Source organism: Oncorhynchus tshawytscha, linkage group LG04 (assembly GCF_018296145.1).
Source record: "Oncorhynchus tshawytscha isolate Ot180627B linkage group LG04, Otsh_v2.0, whole genome shotgun sequence".
Taxonomy (NCBI): Eukaryota; Metazoa; Chordata; class Actinopteri; order Salmoniformes; family Salmonidae; genus Oncorhynchus; species Oncorhynchus tshawytscha.
This window is the reverse complement of record NC_056432.1, coordinates 190,695-214,443: the sequence shown is the minus strand read 5'-3', so window position 1 is coordinate 214,443 and position 23,749 is coordinate 190,695. Positions and strand designations below refer to the sequence as shown.

Here is a 23,749-nt window from a genome sequence, read left to right as displayed (position 1 = left end):
TTACATAAAGATGCAGTAGATGATATAGAGTACAGTATATACGTATACATATGAGATGAATAATGTAGGGTATGTAAACATTATATTAGGTAGCATTGTTTAAAGTGGCTAGTGATATATTTTACATCATTTCCCATCAATTCCTATTATTAAAGTGGCTGGAGTTGAGACAGTGTGTTGGCAGCAGCCACTCAATGTTAGTGGTGGCTGTTTAACAGTCTGATGGCCTTGAGATAGAAGCTGTTTTTCAGTCTCTCGGTCCCAGCTTTGATGCACCTGTACTGACCTCGCCTTCTGGATGATAGCGGGGTGAACAGGCAGTGGCTCGGGTGGTTGTTGTCCTTGATGATCTTTATGGCCTTCCTGTAACATCGGGTGGTGTAGGTGTCTTGGAGGGCAGGTAGTTTGCCCCCGGTGATGCATTGTGCAGACCTCACTACCCTCTGGAGAGCCTTACGGTTGTGGGCGGAGCAGTTGCCGTACCAAGCGGTGATACAGCCCGCCAGGATGCTCTCGATTGTGCATCTGTAGAAGTTTGTGAGTGCTTTTGGTGACAAGCCAAATTTCTTCAGCCTCCTGAGGTTGAAGAGGCGCTGCTGCCCCTTCTTCATGATGCTGTCTGTGTGGGTGGACCAATTCAGTTTGTCTGTGATGTGTATGCAGAGGAACTTAAAACTTGCTACCCTCTCCACTACTGTTCCATCGATGTGGATAGGGGGATGTTCCCTCTGCTGTTTACTGAAGTCCACAATCATCTCCTTAGTTTTGTTGACGTTGAGTGTGAGGTTATTTTCCTGACACCACACTCCGAGGGCCCTCACCTCCTCCCTGTAGGCCGTCTCGTCGTTGTTGGTAATCAAGCCTACCACTGTTGTGTCGTCCGCAAACTTGATGATTGAGTTGGAGGCCAGTAACCAAAAGGTTGCTGGTTTGCGTCCCTGAGCCAACTAGGTGAAAGATCTGTTGATGTACCCTTGAGCAAGGTACTTAACCCCAATTGCTCCTGTAAGTCACTCTGGATACGAGCTTCTACTAAAATGTCAAATGTATAAAAAAAAATGAGTGGCAATCTTCTGCGAAAGGGCAAAAACACATCTAACAAATCACTTAGCTGTTCTATGAGTGGTCTGATGCTGTCAGTAAATAACAAGTGTTTTCAAGTGCAATTTCAGTAACAATGGTTTTGGAAACAGCTTGGAGGTTTAATCATGCTCCGCGAAGGTTCTAACAATGAACTTAGCCTTAAGCTTAGATTCCATCGCTATGGGAAACCAGGTCCTGGTCCATAACCTTGATCAACACTTTAAATAGGCCAGCTGTAAAGACATTGTAAAAACTAGGCTACTTTTGATCTAACAACACATTGGAAGAATCAAGGAGAAGGAGAGAGTGATTAAATACTATGTTTGATCTCTGAAGTCCACCGGAGAAATACTGTTCTGATCAGAACAGTGAGTTCAAGTGGGATGATTTAACCCTAACCCTAATTACTGTTGATTAACCCTACCCTAATTACTGTTGATTAACCCTACCCTAATTACTGTTGATTAACCCTAACCCTAATTACTGTTGATTAACCCTACCCTAATTACTGTTGATTAACCCTACCCTAATTACTGTTGATTAACCCTAACCCTAATTACTGTTAATTAACCCTACCCTAATTACTGTTGATTAACCCTAACCCTAATTACTGTTGATTAACCCTAACCCTAATTACTGTTAATTAACCCTACCCTAATTACTGTTGATTAACCCTAACCCTAATTACTGTTGATTAACCCTAACCCTAATTACTGTTGATTAACCCTACCCTAATTACTGTTGATTAACCCTAACCCTAATTACTGTTGATTAACCCTAACCCTAATTACTGTTAATTAACCCTACCCTAATTACTGTTGATTAACCCTAACCCTAATTACTGTTGATTAACCCTAACCCTAATTACTGTTGATTAACCCTAACCCTAATTACTGTTGATTAACCCTACCCTAATTACTGTTGATTAACCCAAACCCTAATTACTGTTGATTAACCCTACCCTAATTACTGTTGATTAACCCTAACCCTAATTACTGTTGATTAACCCTAACCCTAATTACTGTTAATTAACCCTACCCTAATTACTGTTGATTAACCCTAACCCTAATTACTGTTGATTAACCCTAACCCTAATTACTGTTAATTAACCCTACCCTAATTACTGTTAATTAACCCTACCCTAATTACTGTTGATTAACCCTAACCCTAATTACTGTTGATTAACCCTACCCTAATTACTGTTGATTAACCCTAACCCTAATTACTGTTGATTAACCCTAACCCTAATTACAGTTGATGAGCTGCACCTGGTGCTGAGCTGAGTGGAAGAGGAACATTGCACATTATAAAACTGTCCTCAATAGAGCCCCACACTGGACGTGTCATAATACCAATAAAACCTAACGGCCAAACAGGGTACCAATCATTTTTCCTCCATTCCTTAATCAATTAGGGGATTTTAGAAACACTTAAAATTGGCACGACCTGACCTTAGTTATCTTAGTTTTCTTTATTATTTTGGTTAGGTCAGGGTGTGACGAGGGTGGTATGTGTGTTTTTCCTCTAGTCTAGGGTTTTTTGTATATCTATAGGGTTTTGGTTTGTCTAGGTAAATGTAGGTCTATGGTGGCCTGAATCAGTTCCCAATCAGAGGCAGCTGTTTATCGTTGTCTCTGATTGGGGATCCTATTTAGGTTGCCATATATATTCGGCTCTTTTTTAATTTAAATTCTTTTACTTTAGTTTATTTAGAAAATATTTTCTAAACTCTTTTCTTCAAATCAAATTGTATTTGTCACATGCGCCAAATACAACCTTACCATGAAATGCTTAATTACAAGCCCTTAACCAACAATGCAGTTCAATAAATAGAGTTAATAAAATATTTACTAAATAAACTAAAGTTTAAAAAATCTAATCAATCAAAAAGCAACACAAGAAATGTACATAACAATAATGAGGCTATATATAGGGGCTACCGATACTGAGTCAATGTGGAGGCTATATACAGGGGCTACCGATACTGAGTCAATGTGGAGGCTATATACAGGGGCTACCGATACTGAGTCAATGTGGAGGCTATATACAGGGGCTACCGATACTGAGTCAATGTGGAGGCTATATACAGGGGCTACCGATACTGAGTCAATGTGGAGGCTATATACAGGGGCTACCGATACTGAGTCAATGTGGAGGCTATATACAGGGGCTACCGATACTGAGTCAATGTGCGGGGGCACTGGTTAGTCGAGGTAATTGTAAATTGACTTTGCATAGATGATAAACAGCAAGTAGCAGCTGTGTAAAAACAAACAAGGGGGAGGGAGGGGGGTAAATGTAAATTGTCCGGGTGGCCATTTCATTAGTTGTTCAGCAGTCTTATGGCTTGGGTGTAGAAGCTGTTAAGGAGCCTTTTGGTCCTAGACTTGGCAGTCTGGTACCTCTTGCTGTGCCATAGCAGAGAGAACAGTCTATGACTTTGGTGACTGGAATCTTGGACAATTTGTCAGGCCTTCCTCTGACACAGCCTAGCATATAGGTCCTGGATATCAGGAAGCTTGGCCCCAATAATGTACTGGGCCATTTGCACTACCCTCTGTAGCGCCTTACGGTCAGATAGGTCTCAGGTCTCCTCCCTATAGGCTGTCTCATCATTGTCGGTGTCGGTGACTCTTGTGTCATCAGCAAACTTAATGATGGTGTTGGAGTCGTGCTCGGCCATGCAGTCGTGGGTGAACAGGGAGTACAGGAGGGAACTAAGCACGCACCCCTGAGGGGTCCCAGTGTTGAGGATCAGCGTGTCAGATGTGTTGTTGCCTACTCCTAACACCTGGGGGCGGACCGTCAGGAAGTCCAGGATACAGTTGCAGAGGGAGGTGTTTAGTCCCTGGGTCTTTAGTTTAGTGATGAGCTGTGTGGGCACTATGGTGTTGAACGCTGAGCGGTAATCAATGAACAGCATAGGTGTTCCTTTTGTCCAGGTGAGAAAGGGCAGTGTGGAGTGTGATTGAGATTGTGTCATCTGTGGATCTGTTGAGACAGTAAGCTAACTGGAGAGGGTCTAGGGTTTCTGGCATGATGGTGTTGATGTGAACCATGACCAGCCTTTCAAAGCACTTCATGGCTGCTACGGGGCGGTAATCATTTAGGCAGGTTAGCTTCGCTTTCTTGGGTACAGGGACTACGGTGGTCTGCTTGAAACATGTGGGTATTACAGACTCGGTCAGGGAGAGGTTGAAAATGTCAGTGAAGACACTTGACAGTTGGTCCTTGCCAGTTGGTATCATATAGTGAATATGACTTATATGGTTGGAAGAGGAGACAGTGTTTCCAGTGATGAGCTTGAACTGGGTCTTGGGAGAGGGAGGTTTTTCAGGGAGTTGCCAAAGACCACAGCCAGAATTATAGATGTTGTAGATTCACCAATATTTTGCTCAACTCAGGTGCCTAACGACACACCCTCAACTCCTGTAATTATGCCTAGTGACACCCTCTCAGATAGTTCAGAGGTGGCCAATCCTGACTTGGGAATTCTTATCACACAACTCGCTCATCAGATAGGACAGTCTAGATCAGCTCAGATTAGGAAGGAAGGTGAGAGGAAGGAGGATAGAGGCGCACATGCTCAGAGCACCAGTGCAGGCCAGACATTTACTGCCACACCCTCCCTTTAATTTATCTGGATTGAAGTTGGTCATGCAGTCTGATGTGAGAGAGCCCCCATGCTTCAGACAGGATGGATCTGACAAGTACTCAGTACACCTGTTTTTGTGCTTGTCTCCACCCCCCTCCAGGTGTTGCCCATCATCCCCATTATCCCCAGTGTACTTATACCTGTATTTTGTTTGTCTGTTGCCAGTTCCTTTTGTTTTGTCAAAACGTTTTACCAATACTCCTGTCTGTCTCTAGTTCCTGTTTTCTTGCATTCCTGTTTTTTGACTATTTTGCTTGCCCTGACCCTGAGCCAGCCCGTCGTTCTGTACCTTGTTTTACCACACGGGATTACTGACCTCTGCCTGACCCTGAGCCTGAGCCTGCTTGCCGTTCTCTACCTTTCAGACTCTGCTCTGGATTACTGACCTCTGCCTGACCCTGAGCCTGCCTGCCGTTCTCTACCTTTCAGACTCTGCTATGGACTACTGACCTCTGCCTGACCCTGAGCCTGCTGTTCTCTACCTTTCAGACTCTGCTATGGACTACTGACCTCTGCCTGACCCTGAGCCTGCTTCTCTACCTTTCAGACTCTATGGACTACTAACCTCTGCCTACCCTGAGCCTGCCTGACCTTTCAGACTCTGCTATGGACTACTGACCTCTGCCTGGCCCTGAGCCTGCCGTTCTCTACCTTTCAGACTCTGCTATGGACTACTGACCTCTGCCTGACCCTGAGCCTGCCTGCCGTTCTCTACCTTTCAGACTCTGCTATGGACTACTGACCTCTGCCTGACCCTGAGCCTGCCGTTCTCTACCTTTCAGACTCTGCTATGGACTACTGACCTCAGCCTGACCCTGAGCCTGCCGTTCTCTACCTTTCAGACTCTGCTATGGACTACTGACCTCAGCCTGACCTTGACCTGTCGTTTGCCTGCCACTCTGTTTTTGTAATAAACTTTTGTTACTTCAAAACTGTCTGCATCTGGGTCTTCTCCTGAGCCATGACACATGCAAACTTTGATAAGTCTACTGGTTCATGTGCTATCGCAGAACACTCAGACAACAGACCGCAACACCCACCTAACCAACGGTACTCTTACAAGAAACACTGCAAGGTGTGTAATGGTACAACCACTCTACTCTTGCACACTGTAGAAGGGAGGGTCTGTGTTTGTCATGCTTTGAGTCAGGTCACTGGAAAACAAACTGTCTGTTGGTTAAGCCTCAAACTCTACTCACCATCTATCACAGTGCCATCTGTTTTGTCACCAAAGCCCCATATACCAGCCACCACTACGACTTGTATGTTCTCGTCGGCTGGCCCTCGCTACATATTTGGCGCCAGACCCACTGGCTCCAAGTCATATTTAAGTCTTTGCTAGGTAAAGCTCTGCCTTATCTCAGCTACCTGGTCACGATAACAACACCCACCTGTAGCACGCACTCCAGCAGGTATATCTCACTGGTCATCCCCAAAGCCAACACCTCCTTTGGCTGCCTTTCCTTCCAGTTCTCTGCTGTCAATGACTGGAACGAGTTGCTGAAGTTGACTTATATCTCCCTCACTAAGTTTAAACATCAGCTATCTGTGCAGCTAACCGATCGCTGCAGCTGTACACAGCCCATATGTAAATCGCCCATCCAATCTCCATACCTCATCCCCATAGTTTTTATTAATTGTTTTGCTATTTTGCACACCAGTATTTCTACTTGCACCTGCTCATCTGCTCATTTATCACTCCAGTGTTAATCTGCTAAATTGTAATTACTTCGCTACTATGGCCTATGTATTGCCTTACCCCCTCACTCCATTTGCACACACTGTATATAGACTTTTTTTCTATTGTGTTATTGACTGTACGTTTGTTTATTCCATGTAACTCTGTGTTGTTGTTTGTGTTGCGCTGCTTTGCTTTATCTTGGCAAGGTCACAGTTGTAAATGAGAACTTGTTCTCAACTGGCCTACCTGGTTAAATAAAATAAATAAATAAAAAATAAAAAAATAAAAAAATGACTAGTCTGACATGTTGACAGAGTGAAGAAATGCCCCGAAAATAGGGACAGTCAAACTCAACCAAGCTGTCACACTCCTTGCTAAACTCCTTGCTAAACAACAGCATCTAGTATGGGGAGGCTTCCCAACAATGTGCCATTGTCTCCAGGGCGCACTATTGTGGATCGAACCCACTTCATCCAAGACCATGCCACAAAACATCATGGTGGGCCGAGTCATCACAGCCATGTGGGGTAACAGGTGGGTGCCCATGAAAGTCACTACCTATCGGACAAACCTATCACTCTGAAGAGAAAGTGCAAGCTGGCTGATGTGTCTACCTTTCTGGAGGACTTCACCGTTTTCCAAGGCTCCTGCAAGATGGAATAGGGAACTCTAGGGACACAGCCCATCACAACCTGCTCCATGGATTTGAAGCAGAGACTGCTAGATGTAGGGTTGGGAGAGGTTGACATTAACCCTGTAAAGTTGGTCAAGCAACAAGAGCGGGATTAGTTTAGTTACTTATTAACTACAATGATGTGTTCTCCAAGAGCTCTCCGGGTTGTGGCAAAGGCAAAGGCTTTGAGCATCGAATTCGGCTCACAGATGACAGACCATTTTGCCTACCATATCGTAGGGTTCCTCCTGCCGACTACCAGAAACTACAAAAAGTATTGACGGAAATGGAAGAACAGGAAATCCATCAGCAAATATGCGTCCACTCTAGTAATGGTGTGGAAGAAAGAAGATGGGCTCCGTCTATGTAAAGATTTCAGATGGCTAAATGCAAGACACTCAAAGATGCACACCCACTTCCACACCAATCTGATTGTCTTGCAGCCCTAGGGGGCAACACCTACATCAGTATGATGGACTTGACATCAGGCTTTTACAACATACCTATGTGTGAGGAGGATAAAAAGTATGCAGCCTTCACTACCCCACTGGGTCTGCATGAATACAATTGAATGCCGCAGGGCCTATGCAATAGTGCATTTTCATTTATGAGGATGATGCTCAGCATTCTTTGGGATCTAAACTTCAGTAGCCTGCTGTGTTACTTAGACGACCTCCTAGTGTTGGATAGATTAAAGCTGGTGTTCCAGAGACTAAGACAACCTGAAGCTGAGCCCAAAGAAATGCATATTCCTGCGGAAGTCGTGAGATTTTTGGGTCATGTCATTAATGATGATGGGATGGCTGTGGATCCAACAAAGGTGGATGTGAAATCAAAGATGAAGGATCTAATGGAGAAAGATCTGTGCATCCCCTAAGTACGAAGGATGCCCTAAGTACGAAGGGTCAAATCCTTCCTAGGAATTATAATCAACATTTAATTTCAAACTGTTCTGCTATTGCCAAGCCACTCTTCCTGTGCACACACTCAAGTTTCTGGCCTTGAAATGTACTGTGTGTGAACATTTTAGCCACTGGCTCAAGGGACATTCATTTTCAGTTTGATCTGATAATAATCTCCTCATGTACTTAATGACTAAACCAAAACCCGACGCCTGCGAGCAACGCTGGGTAGCTACATTGGCTCCCTGAGAGCAATGCTGGGTAGCTACATTGGCTCCCTGAGAGCAACGCTGGGTAGCTACATTGGCTCCCTGTGAACAATGCTGGGTAGCTACATTGGCTCCCTGTGAACAATGCTGGGTAGCTACATTGACTCCCTGTGAACAATGCTGGGTAGCTACATTGACTCCCTACTCATTCGATCTAAAGCATATCGAAGGGACAAAGAACATTGTGGCTGACGCCCTCAGTAGGGACCCATTTGCCAAGTTAGTTAGTCACAGGTTGATCAGTGAGAACTATGGTAGTCTGCTTGCTGAAGCCGATGCTATAGGAGAAGACGGGAATCAAGATGTGTTTCGCTTGAAGGTCCAGAGTCACATAGTGAAAAAACAAGCTGGGAAAATCTCTGGAAATCAGTCCGACAGCTGTCCTTTAACCTGTGTCTCTGCAGTAGTGAAAGCGATCTGTCAAGTCTATAATTAGTGGGATGTAGCGACTGAAGCTCGAGCGGTTCCGTTAGTGCAGTCTGCGCAACAACTCATATCTCCAGGCCAAGACTCCCTTCCTGCGATGTCTTTCGAGGAGCTTCAGCGGAGCCAAGAACATGATCCTACAATTTCAAGGGCTATCCTGTTTGTCAAACGCAAAAGACGGCCTTCAAGACGAGAGACGGATGGATATAATTCACAAAGCCTTGCACACATCAAGCAGTGGGAAAAGCTCAGGGTCCAAGATGGAGTGCTTTACAGGGTGACAAATGACCCTTTGAGCAAACAAAAGACACATCAGTATGTGCTGCCCAAAAGTATGAAGGATAAAGCATTGAGTGGTGTGCATGACCTTGCTGGCCACCAAGGTCAAGCTAGAACTCTTAATTTGGCAAGGCAACATTTATTCTGGCCCAAGATGGAGCATTATGTGAAGGAGTATGACAAGTGCTGTCGGAGATGCATCCTGGCTACGTCTCCTGAGCCGTCTGCTCGAGCTCGCCTTGAAAGCATCAAAACACTTATAGAGTTAGTATGTCTCTACCTTTGGAGTTCTGAGGACAACAAGCAGCGCTCAGTGGATGTACAGTGGTTCTTATTTTAAAAGTTAAGAATTTATGGTGCCATTCTGTCATTGCACCACACTACCTTCGAGGGGGAGTTAGAACACTGATCTATCGGTAGTCTAAACTGTGGCAATTAATGGAGGTGTTTTCAGTCTGAGAGTCTCTCCTCTGGCACAAGAGTCCTACATCAGGCAACAACAACTGTCAGTGGTCATGGAGTTGAGAGAACTTTTTTTTATTTAAACAGGCAAGTCAGTTAATTTCATATGGCTGCAGGGGCAGTATTGAGTAGCTTGGATGAAAAGGTGCCCATTGTAAACAGCCAGCTCCTCAGTCTCAGTTGCTAATATATGCGTAGTATTATTAGTATTGGATAGAACACACTCTAAAGTTTCCAAAACTGTCAAAATATTGTCTGTGAGAATAACAGAACTGATATTGCAGGTGAAACGCTGAGGAAAATCTAAACAGGAAGTGGCTTCTATTTTGAAAACTCCATGTCCCATAGCTTCCCTTTGCTGGATTTAAAGGGATATGAAACAGATTCATTTTCCTATCGCTTCCTCAAGGTGTCAACAGTCTTCAGACATAGTTTCAGGCTTTTATTTTGAAAAAATGAGCCAGAACGATAACATCGAGTCAAGTGGTCACATGAGTTTTGCTTGCGCAACAGAATTCGGACAGCCATTTCCTTTCCCTCTCCTACTGTGAAAGACATTTGCGGTTGATATATTATCGATTATATATTTTAAAAACAACCTGAGGATTGATTATAAAAAAAGTTTGACAAGTTTCTGTGGACATAATGTAAACTATTTGGAATTTTCGTCTGTGTTGTCTTGACCGCTCTTTCCTGTGGATTTCTGAACATAACGCAACAAACAAACGGAGGTATTTTGGATATAAAAATCATCTTTATGGAACAAACAGAACATTTGTTGTGTAAATGGGAGTCTCGTGAGTGAAAACATCTGAAGATCATCAAAGGTAAACTATTAATTTGATTGCTTTTCTGATTTTCGTGACCGAGCTACCTGATGCTAAATTTACTTAATGTTTTATCGTGTGATCGATAAACTTACACAAACGCTTGGATTGCTTTCGCTGTAAAGCATAATATCAAAATCTGACACGACAGGTGGATTAACAACAGGCTAAGCTGTGTTTTCTTATATTGCACTTGTGATTTCATTAATTTATAGTAATATTTATTGTATATAGCGCTATGCTATTCAGCGGTTGTTGATGACACTTATCCCGATAGGGGGATTGCAGTTATTTACAATGACTGCCTAGGAACAGTGGGTTAACTGCCTTGTTCAGGGGCAGAACGACATGTTTACCATGTCAGCTCAGTGTAACGGTTTTCATATAGTGAAGGAGAGTCGGACCAAACTGCAGCGTGTCGATTGCGATCCATGTTTATTTAAACAAACGTAAACACGACTAAACACGAACACTACAAACAATAAACGAAACGAAAACCGAAAACAGCCTATACTTGTGTCAACTAACATCAAACAAGGACATTAAGACACTCAGGACAATCACCCACGACAAACTCAAAGAATATGGCTGCCTAAATATGGTTCCCAATCAGAGACAACGATAAGCACCTGCCTCTGATTGAGAACCACTCCAGACAGCCATAGACCTTGCTAGACAACCCACTAAGCTACAATCCCAATACCACCACCAAAACCCCAAGACAAACACACCACAATTACAAAAACCCCATGCCACACCCTGGCCTGACCAAATACATAAAGATAAACACAAAATACTTTGACCAGGGCGTGACAGAACCCCCCTAAGGTGTGGACTCCCGAACGCACCTCAAAACAATAGGGAGGGTCCGGGTGGGGGTCTGTCCATGGTGGCGGCTCCGGCGCGGGGCGTGGGACGTCCCCTTCTCCCTTCGCCCTGGACCATGGCCGACCATGGCCTAGTCCTCACCCAGAACCCCACTGGACTGAGGAGCAGATCGGGACTGAAGGACAGCTCGGGACCGAGGGGACTGAGGGGAGCTCGGGACTCAGAGGGGAAGCTCAGGAGTGAGAGAAGGAGCTCAGGAGTGAGAGGAAGCTCAGGAGTGAGAGCTCAGAAGCTCAGGAGTGAGTGAGGAGGAGAGGAAGCTCAGGAGTGAGAGGAAGCTCAGGCAGGTAGATAGATCTACCAGCTCCTGGCTGGCTGGTGGTTTCAGCAGATCCTGGCTGACTGGCAGATCCTGGCTGACTGGCAGATCTGGAAGAGTCTGGTTGACTGGCAGATCTGGAAGAGTCTGGTTGACTGGCAGATCTGGAAGAGTCAGGTTGACTGGCAGATCTGGAAGAGTCAGGTTGACTGGCAGATCTGGAAGAGTCTGGTTGACTGGCAGATCTGGAAGAGTCTGGCTGACTGGCAGATCTGGAAGAGTCTGGCTGACTGGCAGATCTGGCGGCGCTGGGCAGACTGGCGGCGCTGGCAGACTGGCGGCGCTGGGCAGACTGGCGGCGCTGGGCAGACTGGCGGCGCTGGGCAGACTGGCGACGCTGGGCAGACTGGCGGCGCTGGGCAGACTGACGACGCTGGGCAGACTGACGACGCTGGGCAGACTGACGACGCTGGGCAGACTGGCGGTGCTGGGCAGACTGGCGATGCTGGGCAGACTGACGGCGCTGGGCAGACTGGCGACGCTGGGCAGACTGGGGGCACTGGCGGCGCTGGGCAGACTGGCGGCACTAGCTGCTCCATATAGGCTGACAGCTCTGGCGGCTTCTTACAGACTGACCGCTCTGGCGGCTCCGTGCTGACTGGCAGCTCCTTGCAGACTGGCAGCTCCTTACAGACTGACAGCTCTGTGCAGACTGACAGCTCTGTGCAGACTGGCAGCTCCTTGCAGACTGGCAGCTCCATGCAGACTGGCAGCTCCATGCAGACTGGCTGCTCTATGCAGACTGACAGCTCTGGCTGCTTCATGCAGACTGACAGCTCTGGCTGCTCCATGTAGACTGGCTGCTTCATGCAGACTGGCAGCTCGGGCTGCTTCATGTAGACTGACAGCTCTGGCTGCTCCATGCGGACTGACAGCTCTGGCTGCTCCATGTAGACTGGCTGCTTCATGCAGACTGGCAGCTCGGGCTGCTTCATGTAGACTGACAATTCTGGCTGCTCCATGCAGACTGACAGCTCTGACTGCTCCATGCAGACTGACAGCTCTGGCTGCTTCATGCAGACTGGCAGCTCTGGCTGCGCTGAACAGGCGGGAGACTCCTGCAGCGCTGGTTCGGAGGAAGGCTCTGGCTGCGCTGAACAGGCAGGAGACTCCGGCAGCGCTGGAGATGAGGAAAGCTCTAACAGCGCTAGATAGGCGGGAGACTCCGGCAGCGCAGGAGAGGAGAAAGGCTCCGACAGCGCTGGAGAGGCGAGGCGCACTGTAGGCCTGATGCGTGGTGCTGGTACTGGTGGTACTGGACCGAAGACACACACAGGAAGCCTGGTGCGGGGAGCTGCTACCGGAGGGCTGGGGTGTGGAGGTGGTACTGGATAGACCGGACCGTGCAGGCGCACTGGAGCTCTTGAGCACCGAGCCTGCCCAACCTTACCTGGCTCGATGCCCACTCTAGCCCGGCCGATACGAGGAGCTGGAATATACCGAACCGGGCTGTGCACCCGCACTGGAGACACCGTGCGCTCCACAGCATAACACGGTGCCTGCCCGGTCTCTCCAGCCCCCGGTAAGCACAGGGAGTTTGCGCAGGTCTCCTACCTGGCATAGCCATACTCCCTGTGAGCCCCCCAAGAAATTTTGGGGCTGACTCTCGGGCTTCCATCCGCTCTGCCGTGCTAGCTCCTCATAATGCCGCCTCTCTGCTTTTGCTGCCTCCAGCTCGGCTTTGGGGCGACAATAATCTCCAGGCTGATCCCAGGATCCTTTACCGTCCAGTACGTCCTCCCATGTCCATTTCTCCAGGTAGTGCAGCCTCTCCCACTGCAGCTGCTGCTCCTGCTGTTGCTGCCTCTGTTGCCTCTGTTGCCTCTGTTCCTGTTGCTCCTTTGGGCGGCTACACTCCCCTGGTTTAGCCCAGGGTCCTCTCCCGTCGAAGATCTCCTCCCATGACCAGAAATCCTTGTTGAGCATCTCCTTTTCGGCTGCTCCTGCCTGTTGACACGCCGCTTGGTCCGTTGGTGGTGGGTGATTCTGTAACGGTTTTCATATAGTGAAGGAGAGTCGGACCAAACTGCAGCGTGTCGATTGCGATCCATGTTTATTTAAACAAACGTAAACACGACTAAACACGAACACTACAAACAATAAACGAAACGAAAACCGAAAACAGCCTATAGTTGTGTCAACTAACATCAAACAAGGACATTAAGACACTCAGGACAATCACCCACGACAAACTCAAAGAATATGGCTGCCTAAATATGGTTCCCAATCAGAGACAACGATAAGCACCTGCCTCTGATTGAGAACCACTCCAGACAGCCATAGACCTTGCTAGACAACCCACTAAGCTACAATCCCAATACCACCACCAAAACCCCAAGACAAACACACCACAATTACAAAAACCCCATGCCACACCCTGGCCTGACCAAATACATAAAGATAAACACAAAATACTTTGACCAGGGCGTGACACTCAGGGATTTTATCTAGCAACCTTTCGGTTACTGGCCTAACGCTCTAACCACTAGGCTACCTGCCACCTTGGGTAAATACAAGTGGGGGAATTTCATTTGACATGTGGACTGACGATTTTCCCAAAAATAAGCATGGTGGGCTTTTGGTTTCTCGCCTCTAAAAACAGAAATAAATTATTCTAAATAACAAACTGGCTTTATTTACAAATTAGTAAGAATGTCTCACCCCAAGTTCATGAATGGCCTTTTTCCCTTTATTCAGATTTCAATCACTAATTTTCGGTTATTTGAAACAAAATCATCTCCAAAATATCGCTACTTTTTAAACAAAGCGATTATTATTAACCCTGCATTATAATTATATAAAAGCCCCTTAGATATTCTCACAGATCAGATTTGCCCTAACGAAAAATGCCTCTTAGATATTAATTTAGAAACCTCCATTTCTCTAAATGTAATTATTGGCGGAGAGTCACGTCACTGGCGGAGAGTCATTGGCGAAGTTGAAGAGGGCGAGGAATGAGATGGAGTCACAATCCATGCAAACATGCAGATGATTATTTCATCTACATTTCAGTTGCACCAAGTTTGGGTTTAAATCAGGAGACCTTCATGCTTCCCTTAATAAAATAATGATAAAAATACTCTTTCAAACTGCAGATGTTTATTTCCACCATCAGCAGGACAATAGGGAATAAATATCACTGAATGACAGATCATGGGGACTGGTCTTGATAAATCAGTCAGATTTTTATTTGGAAATGTTAGGATAATTTTACTCTTCACTTGCAGTCACCTGGTAGCCTAGACCAGTCCACACACGTTTTTTAACTGTCTGACTGATTAGAGTGGTGTTGATTGCCTTTGACGATCGCTTATCATCTTCAACCGTCAGTGAGTCCATCTTACCGAGTCTACCAAATGCATTGTTTTAAGTACTCTAAAACCAGATTTGCCCCCAAAAAATGCATCAACCCCGACAAATATATTAATTTATTATTAACCCTGCATTACAATTGTAATGCAGATGTTTATTTAATTATGGATCCATAATTAATTACTATGGGAATAAATATCCCTGAATGATATGTGGTCAACTATTTCAGCACCGTTTTTCGCCGCTCTAAAACAAGCATAGGGACTGGTATTGATAAATCAATGAGATTTTTATTTTCACTGAATCTCTGTTTGGGTATTGGTTAGCCTACAATTAGGGTGTGGAAATGTTAGGATTATTTTGCTCTAGTACAGTAGCTACTCCCGACTGGTTACGCTGTACAGCACCATATTTTCCAGAAAAATGGGGGTTTCATTTTTCATTTTTCTTGGAATAGAAACACCATAACATTAATCAAATTAATTAAGCTACATTTCTTAACCTCTCTAGGGTAGCATCGGTAGCGTCCCATCTGGCCAACATCCAGTGAGATTGCAGAGCGTTAAATTCAAATACAGAAATACTCATTATAAAAATTAAGAAAACAAAACATATTTTACATAGGTTTAAAGATTAACTTCTTGTGAATCCATCCACGGTGTCAAATTTAAAAAATGCTTTACGGCGAAAGCATACCTTACGATTATTTGAGAACATAGCCCAGTTGACAAATTATTACAAACAGTAACCAGCCAAGCAGAAGCGTTACAAAACTCAGAAATAGAGATAAAATGAATCCCTTAATCCCTCGCACATTTTTTTCTGTAATCCACAGGCTCAAACGCAGTCAAAACAGCCAGACAAAAAAAATCAAAATTGTATCCGTAAAGTTCATAGAAACATGTCAAATTAGGTTTATATTCAATCCGCAGGTTGTTTTTAGCCTAAATGATCTATAATATTTAAACCGGACAATAACGTCGTCATTATAAAAGGTAAACAAGAAATGCACTCTCTCAGGATTGCGCATGAAAAAGCTCTGTAACACATCAGGGTCCACTCTTTCAGACTGGTCTTAATCCCTAATTTATTAGAATACAAGCCTGAAACAATTTCTAAAGACTGTTGACATCTAGTGGAAGGCATAGGAACTGCAAATTGAGTCCTAAATCAATGGATACTGTAATGGCATTGAATAGAAAACTACAAAACAAAAACAAACAAAAAACTTCCTGAATGGATTTTTCTCTGGGTTATGCCTGCCAAATCAGTTCTGTTATACTCAGTTACATGCATATCATATCTTCTGGGCCCGAGTAGCAGGCGGTTTAATTTGGGCATGCTTTTCATCCAAAATTCCAAATGCTGGCCCCTACCCTAGAGAGGTTAAAATCAATTCAGTTTTGTTCTAACAAAAAATGTATTTTGAATTCTGTAGTACAGCCATTATTAAAAAAGTTAAATGCTTCTCAAAGATGCCCTCTGGTGGTCAAACTAGCACTAACTAGCATTAATGCCAACAATGGCTGACACTTAAATAACATGCCATAGAATTCTGCGACAGTCCACAAGGTGTGCTGTAGTACGACGCAACTTTTAAAGGAAGAACCACTCTATTGGTTCTGACAGATCACTTCACCAAATTAGCTCACACCTTTCCATGCACAAATCAAACAGCAAAGTAAGTTGCCAGAAAGGTTTTGGACAACGTATTTTGGTTTTATGGATTTGCTGAGCGGATCCACACGGATCAAGGGGCCAATTTTGAAAGCAAGCTAATCGCAGAACTTCAAGCTCTCTAGTGTCACCAAGTCACACACAATTGCATACCATCCCATGGGGAATGGAGGAACAGAAATGTTCAATTGAACTCTGGGAAATATGCTTTGCTCACTGCCTCTAAAAGCTAAAGAGAAATGGCCGCAGCAGATACAAAGCCTAACGTTTGCCTACAATGCTACTGTACATGAAACCACTGGCTATGCACCATTTCAGCTCATATTTGGTCCCGTTACGAGCCTTCCTGTTGGTGTAATGTTCAAGCAAGTTTTGAGGAATCCTGTGGTTGTTGACTATAGTAGCTACGTCAAAACACTGATTTCCCATCTCCATGAAGCAGGGAGCATCGCTCAACAGCATACAGTTAAGGAACAACAGAAACAGACCTAATGTTATGACAGAAAAGTCAGAGACAGTCACCTGAACAAAGGAGACAGGGTGATTCTCACTAACAAAGGAGACAGGGTGATTCTCACTAACAAAGGAGACAGGGTGGTTCTCACTAACAAAGGAAACAGGGTGATTTTCACTAACAAAGGAGACAGGGTGATTCTCACTAACAAAGGAGACAGGGTGATTCTCACTAACAAAGGAGGCAGGATGATTTTCACTAACAATGGAGCCAGGGTGATTCTCACTAACAAAGGAGGCAGGGTGATTCTCACGAACAAAGGACACAGGGTGATTCTCACTAACAAAGGACACAGGGTGATTCTCACTAACAAAGGAGACAGGGTGATTCTCACTAACAAAGGAGACAGGGTTTCTCACTAACAAAGGAGACAGGGTGATTCTCACTAACAAAGGAGACAGGGTGATTCTCACTAACAAAGGAGGGTGATTCTCACTAACAAAGGAGACAGGATGATTCTCACTAACAAAGGAGACAGGGTGATTCTCACTAACAAAGGAGACAGGGTGATTCTCACTAACAAAGGAGACAGGGTGATTCTCACTAACAAAGGAGACAGGGTGATTCTCACTAACAAAGGAGACAGGGTGATTCTCACTAACAAAGGAGACAGGGTGATTCTCACTAACAAAGGAGACAGGGTGATTCTCACTAACTAAGGAGACAGGAGGGACAGGGTGATTCTCACTAACAAAGGAAAATTCTCATTAACAAAGGAGACAGGGTGATTCTCACTAACAAAGGAGACAGGGTGATTCTCATTAACAAAGGGTGATTCTCACTAACAAAGGAGACAGGGTGATTCTCACTAACAAAGGAGACAGGGTGATTCTCACTAACAAAGGAGACAGGATGATTCTCACTAACAAAGGAGACAGGGTGATTCTCACTAACAAAGGAGACAGGATGATTCTCACTAACAAAGGAGACAGGGTGATTCTCACTAACAAAGGAGACAGGGTGATTCTCATTAACAAAGGAGACAGGGTGATTCTCACTAACAAAGGAGACAGGGTGATTCTCATTAACAAAGGAGCCAGGATGATTTTCACTAACAAAGGAGACAGGGTGATTCTCACTAACAAAGGAGACAGGGTGATTCTCACTAACAAAGGAGACAGGGTGATTCTCATTAACAAAGGAGACAGGGTGATTCTCACTAACAAAGGAGACAGGGTGATTCTCACTAACAAAGGAGACAGGGTGATTCTCACTAACAAAGGAGACAGGGTGATTCTCACTAACAAAGGAAAAAGGGTGATTCTCACTAACAAAGGAGACAGGATGTTTCTGTATTTCTTCTGTTGTTTTGAGGAATATTAAATGATATGTAGAGGCATATAAGTGATGTGTTTGGGATCATTGTCATGCTGAAAGACCCAGCCACGTTTCATCTTCAATGCCCTTGCTGATGGTAGGCTTTCCACGGGTGAGATCTTGCGTGGAGCCCCAGATCGAGGGAGATTATCAGTGGTCTTGTATGTCTTCCTAATAATTGCTCCCACAGTTGATTTCTTCAAACCGAGCTGCATACCTATTGATAACAAGTTCAAACAGGTGCCATTAATACAGGTAACGAGTGGAAGACAGAGGAGCCTCTTAAAGAAGAAGTTACAGGTCTGTGAGAGCCAGAAATCTTGCTTGTTTGTAGGTGACCAAATACTTATTTTCCACCATAATTTGCAAATAAATTCATAAAAAATCCTACAATGTGATTTTCTGGATTTTTTTTCTCATTTTGTCTGTCATAGTTGAAGTGTACCTATGATGAAAATTACAGGCCTCTCTCATCTTTTTAAGTGGGATACCTTGCACAATTGGTGGCTGACTAAATACTTTTTTGCCCCACTGTATAGGGCAGGTAATCAAGGAAGTGATGGAGTCCAGGTGAGTGATGACGTGCAGGTGCGTGTAACAACGGTGACAGGTATGCACCATAACGATTAGCCTGGTGACCGAGACGCCGGAGAGGGAGCACACGTGACATTATACAGCTCGTTGAGTGCGGTCTTAGTGCCAGCATCAGTTTGTGGTGATAAATAGACGCCATGAATAATATAGATGAGAACTCTCTTGGTAGATAGTGTGGTCTACAGCTTATCATGAGGTATTCTACCTCAGATGAGCAATACCTCAAGACTTCTTTAATATTAGACATCACGCAACAGCAGTTATTGACAAATACACACCCCCGTCACTCGGACAAAGCTACTCTGTCCTGCCGAAACACGGTGAAGCCAGCCAGCTCTATGTTATCCGTGTCGTTGTTCAGCCAAGTCTCGATGAAACATAAAATATGACCGTTTTTAATGTCCCGTTGGTAGAATAGTCTCGACCGTAGATTATCGAGTTTGTTTTCCAGTGATTGCACTTTGGCCAATAATACAGAGTGTAGTGGTGGTTTACCTACTCATTGGCAAATTCTTACAAGGCACCCTGCCCTCCTCCCCCGTTTTCTCTGTCTTTCCTTCATGCTGATGACGGGGATTTGGGCCTTGTCTCGACAAAGTAGTATGTCCTTCGCTTCGCACTCTTTGCGAAAAAATCTTTGTCCAGTTCGAGGTAAGTAATCACTGTTCTGATGTCCAGATGCTCTTTTCGGTCATAAGAGACGGTAGCAGCAACATTATGTACACAATTATTTACAAACAATGAGAAAAAACAAACAAAATAGCACAGTTGGTTAGGGACCAGTAAAACGGCAGCCCTCCCATCCGGCGACATTATGTGAATTATGAATTGTTGGTTAAGGGCTTGTAAGTAATCATTTCACGGTAAGGTTGAATTTGGCGAATGTGAAAAATAAAAATGTATTTGACTTGATTCGTGTCATCAGGACAAATATCATTATCATTACCAATACCCAGTATACAGCCATAAAATGATTATTAATCCAATCAACAGCGACAGGGCGGACAAAAAAATCCCTTTGGTTACTAAAATGTCTTGGAGGGAAAATGTACTTAGTATGCTAGTAGACCTGTCCTCTTTAGCATGGTTTAGCTACCATCTTGACACCAGTGTTTATCTACCATCTTGACACCAGTGTTTATCTACCATCTTGACACCAGTGTTTATCTACCACCTTAACACCAGTGTTTATTTACCACCTTGACACCAGTGTTTATCTACCATGTTGACACCAGTGTTTTTTATTTTTATTTTTACAATTTTACCTTTATTTAACTAGGCAAGTCAGTTAAGAACAAATTCTGATTTTCAATGACGGCCTAGGAACAGTGGGTTAACTGCTTGTTCAGGGGCAGAATGACAGATTTGTACCTTGTCAGCTCGGGGATTTGAACTTACAACCTTCCGGTTACTAGTCCAATGCTCAAACCACTAGGCTACCCTGCCGCCCCGTTTATCTACCATGTTGACACCAGTGTTTATCTATCATGTTTACACCAGTGTTTATCTACCATGTTGACACCAGTGTTTATCTACCATCTTGACACCAGTGTTTATCTACCATGTTGACACCAGTGTTTATCTACCATGTTGACACCAGTGTTTATCTACCATGTTCACACCAGTGTTTATCTACTATGTTGACACCAGTGTTTATCTACTATGTTGACACCAGTGTTTATCTACCATGTTGACACCAGTGTTTATCTATCTGTTTATCTATGTTGACACCAGTGTTTATCTACCATGTATCTACTGTGTTGACACCAGTGTTTATCTACCATGTTGACACCAGTGTTTATCTACCATGTTGACACCAGTGTTTATCTACCATGTTGACACCAGTGTTTATCTACCATGTTGACACCAGTGTTTATCTACCATGTTGACACCAGTGTTCATCTACCATGTTGACACCAGTGTTCATCTACCATGTTGACACCAGTGTTTATCTACCATCTTGACACCAGTGTTTATCTACCATGTTGACACCAGTGTTCATCTACCATGTTGACAATAGTGTTCATCTGGCATGTTGACACCAGTGTTTATCTACTATGTTGACACCAGTGTTTATCTCTTATGTTGACACCAGTGTTTATCTACCATCTTGACACCAGTGTTTATCTACCATCTTGACACCAGTGTTTATCTACCATCTTGACACCAGTGTTTATCTACCATGTTGACAATAGTGTTTATCTACCATGTTGACACCAGTGTTTATCTACCATGTTGACACCAGTGTTTATCTACCATGTTGACACCAGTGTTTATCTACCATGTTGACACCAGTGTTTATCTACCATGTTGACACCAGTGTGTATGTACCATGTTGACACCAGTGTTTATCTACCATGTTGACACCAGTGTTTATCTACCATATTGACACAAGTGTTTATCTGCCATCTTGACAGCAGTGTTTATCTACCACGTTGACACAAGTGTTTATCTGCCATCTTGACACCAGTGTTTATCTACCATGTTGACAATAGTGTTTATCTACCATGTTGACACCAGTGTTTATCTACCATGTTGACACCAGTGTTTATCTACCATGTTGACACCAGTGTTTATCTACCATGTTGACACCAGTGTTTATCTACCATGTTGACACCAGTGTTTATCTACCATGTTGACACCAGTGTTTATCTACCATGTTGACACCAGTGTTTATCTACCATCTTGACACCAGTGTTTATCTACCATGTTGACACCAGTGTTCATCTACCATGTTGACACCAGTGTTTATCTACTTGACACCAGTGTTTATCTACTTATGTTGACACCAGTGTTTATCTACCATGTTGACACCAGTGTTTATCTACCATGTTGACACCAGTGTTTATCTGGCATGTTGACACCAGTGTTTATCTACTATGTTGACACCAGTGTTTATCTACTATGTTGACACCAGTGTTTATCTACCATGTTGACACCAGTGTTTATCTACCATCTTGACACCAGTGTTTATCTACCATCTTGACACCAGTGTTTATCTACCATCTTGACACCAGTGTTTATCTACCATGTTGACACCAGTGTTTATCTACCATGTTGACACCAGTGTTTATCTACCATGTTGACACCAGTGTTTATCTACCATGTTGACACCAGTGTTATCTACCATGTTGACACCAGTGTTTATCTACAATCTTGACACCAGTGTTTATCTACCATCTTGACACCAGTGTTTATCTGCCATGTTGACACCAGTGTTTATCTACCATGTTGACACCAGTGTTTATCTACCATGTTGACACCAGTGTTTATCTACCATGTTGACACCAGTGTTTATCTACCATGTTGACACCAGTGTTTATCTACCATGTTGACACCAGTGTTTATCTACAATCTTGACACCAGTGTTTATCTACCATGTTGACACCAGTGTTCATCTACCATGTTGACAATAGTGTTCATCTGGCATGTTGACACCAGTGTTTATCTACTATGTTGACACCAGTGTTTATCTACTATGTTGACACCAGTGTTTATCTACTATGTTGACACCAGTGTTTATCTCTTATGTTGACACCAGTGTTTATCTACCATCTTGACACCAGTGTTTATCTACCATCTTGACACCAGTGTTTATCTACCATCTTGACACCAGTGTTTATCTGCCATGTTGACAATAGTGTTTATCTACTATGTTGACACCAGTGTTTATCTACCATGTTGACACCAGTGTTTATCTACTATGTTGACACCAGTGTGTATCTACTGTGTTGACACCAGTGTTTATCTACCATGTTGACACCAGTGTTTATCTACTATGTTGACACCAGTGTTTATCTACTATGTTGACACCAGTGTTTATCTACCATGTTGACACCAGTGTTTATCTACTATGTTGACACCAGTGTGTATCTACTGTGTTGACACCAGTGGTTAGCTACCATGTTGACACCAGTGTTTATCTACCATGTTGACACCAGTGTGTATGTACCATGTTGACACCAGTGTTTATCTACCATGTTGACACCAGTGTTTATCTACCATGTTGACACCAGTGTTTATCTACCATCTTGACACCAGTGTTTATCTACCATGTTGACACCAGTGTTTATCTACCATGTTGACACCAGTGTTTATCTACTATGTTGACACCAGTGTTTATCTACTATGTTGACACCAGTGTTTATCTACTATGTTGACACCAGTGTTTATCTCTTATGTTGACACCAGTGTTTATCTACCATCTTGACACCAGTGTTTATCTACCATCTTGACACCAGTGTTTATCTACCATCTTGACACCAGTGTTTATCTGCCATGTTGACAATAGTGTTTATCTACCATGTTGACACCAGTGTTTATCTACCATGTTGACACCAGTGTTTATCTACCATGTTGACACCAGTGTTTATCTACCATGTTGACACCAGTGTTCATCTACCATGTTGACACCAGTGTTTATCTACAATCTTGACACCAGTGTTTATCTACCATCTTGACACCAGTGTTTATCTACCATGTTGACCAGTGTTTATCTACCATGTTGACACCAGTGTTTATCTACCATGTTGACACCAGTGTTTATCTACCATGTTGACACCAGTGTTTATCTTGACCATGTTGACACCAGTGTTTATCTACCATGTTGACACCAGTGTTTATCTACTATGTGACACCAGTGTTTATCTACTATGTTGACACCAGTGTTTATCTACTATGTTGACACCAGTGTTTATCTCTTATGTTGACACCAGTGTTTATCTACCATCTTGACACCAGTGTTTATCTACCATCTTGACACCAGTGTTTATCTACCATCTTGACACCAGTGTTTATCTGCCATGTTGATACCAGTGTTTATCTACCATGTTGACACCAGTGTTTATCTACCATGTTGACACCAGTGTTTA

The 23,749-nt window shown here is 43.9% G+C and overlaps 1 protein-coding gene across 5 annotated transcripts in view; it reads right to left on the bottom strand.

The window, feature by feature from the left end:
• Window positions 1-23,749, bottom strand: part of slc4a4a (solute carrier family 4 member 4a) — a 309,472-nt gene that overhangs the window by 154,250 nt on the left and 131,473 nt on the right. The window lies entirely within an intron of this gene.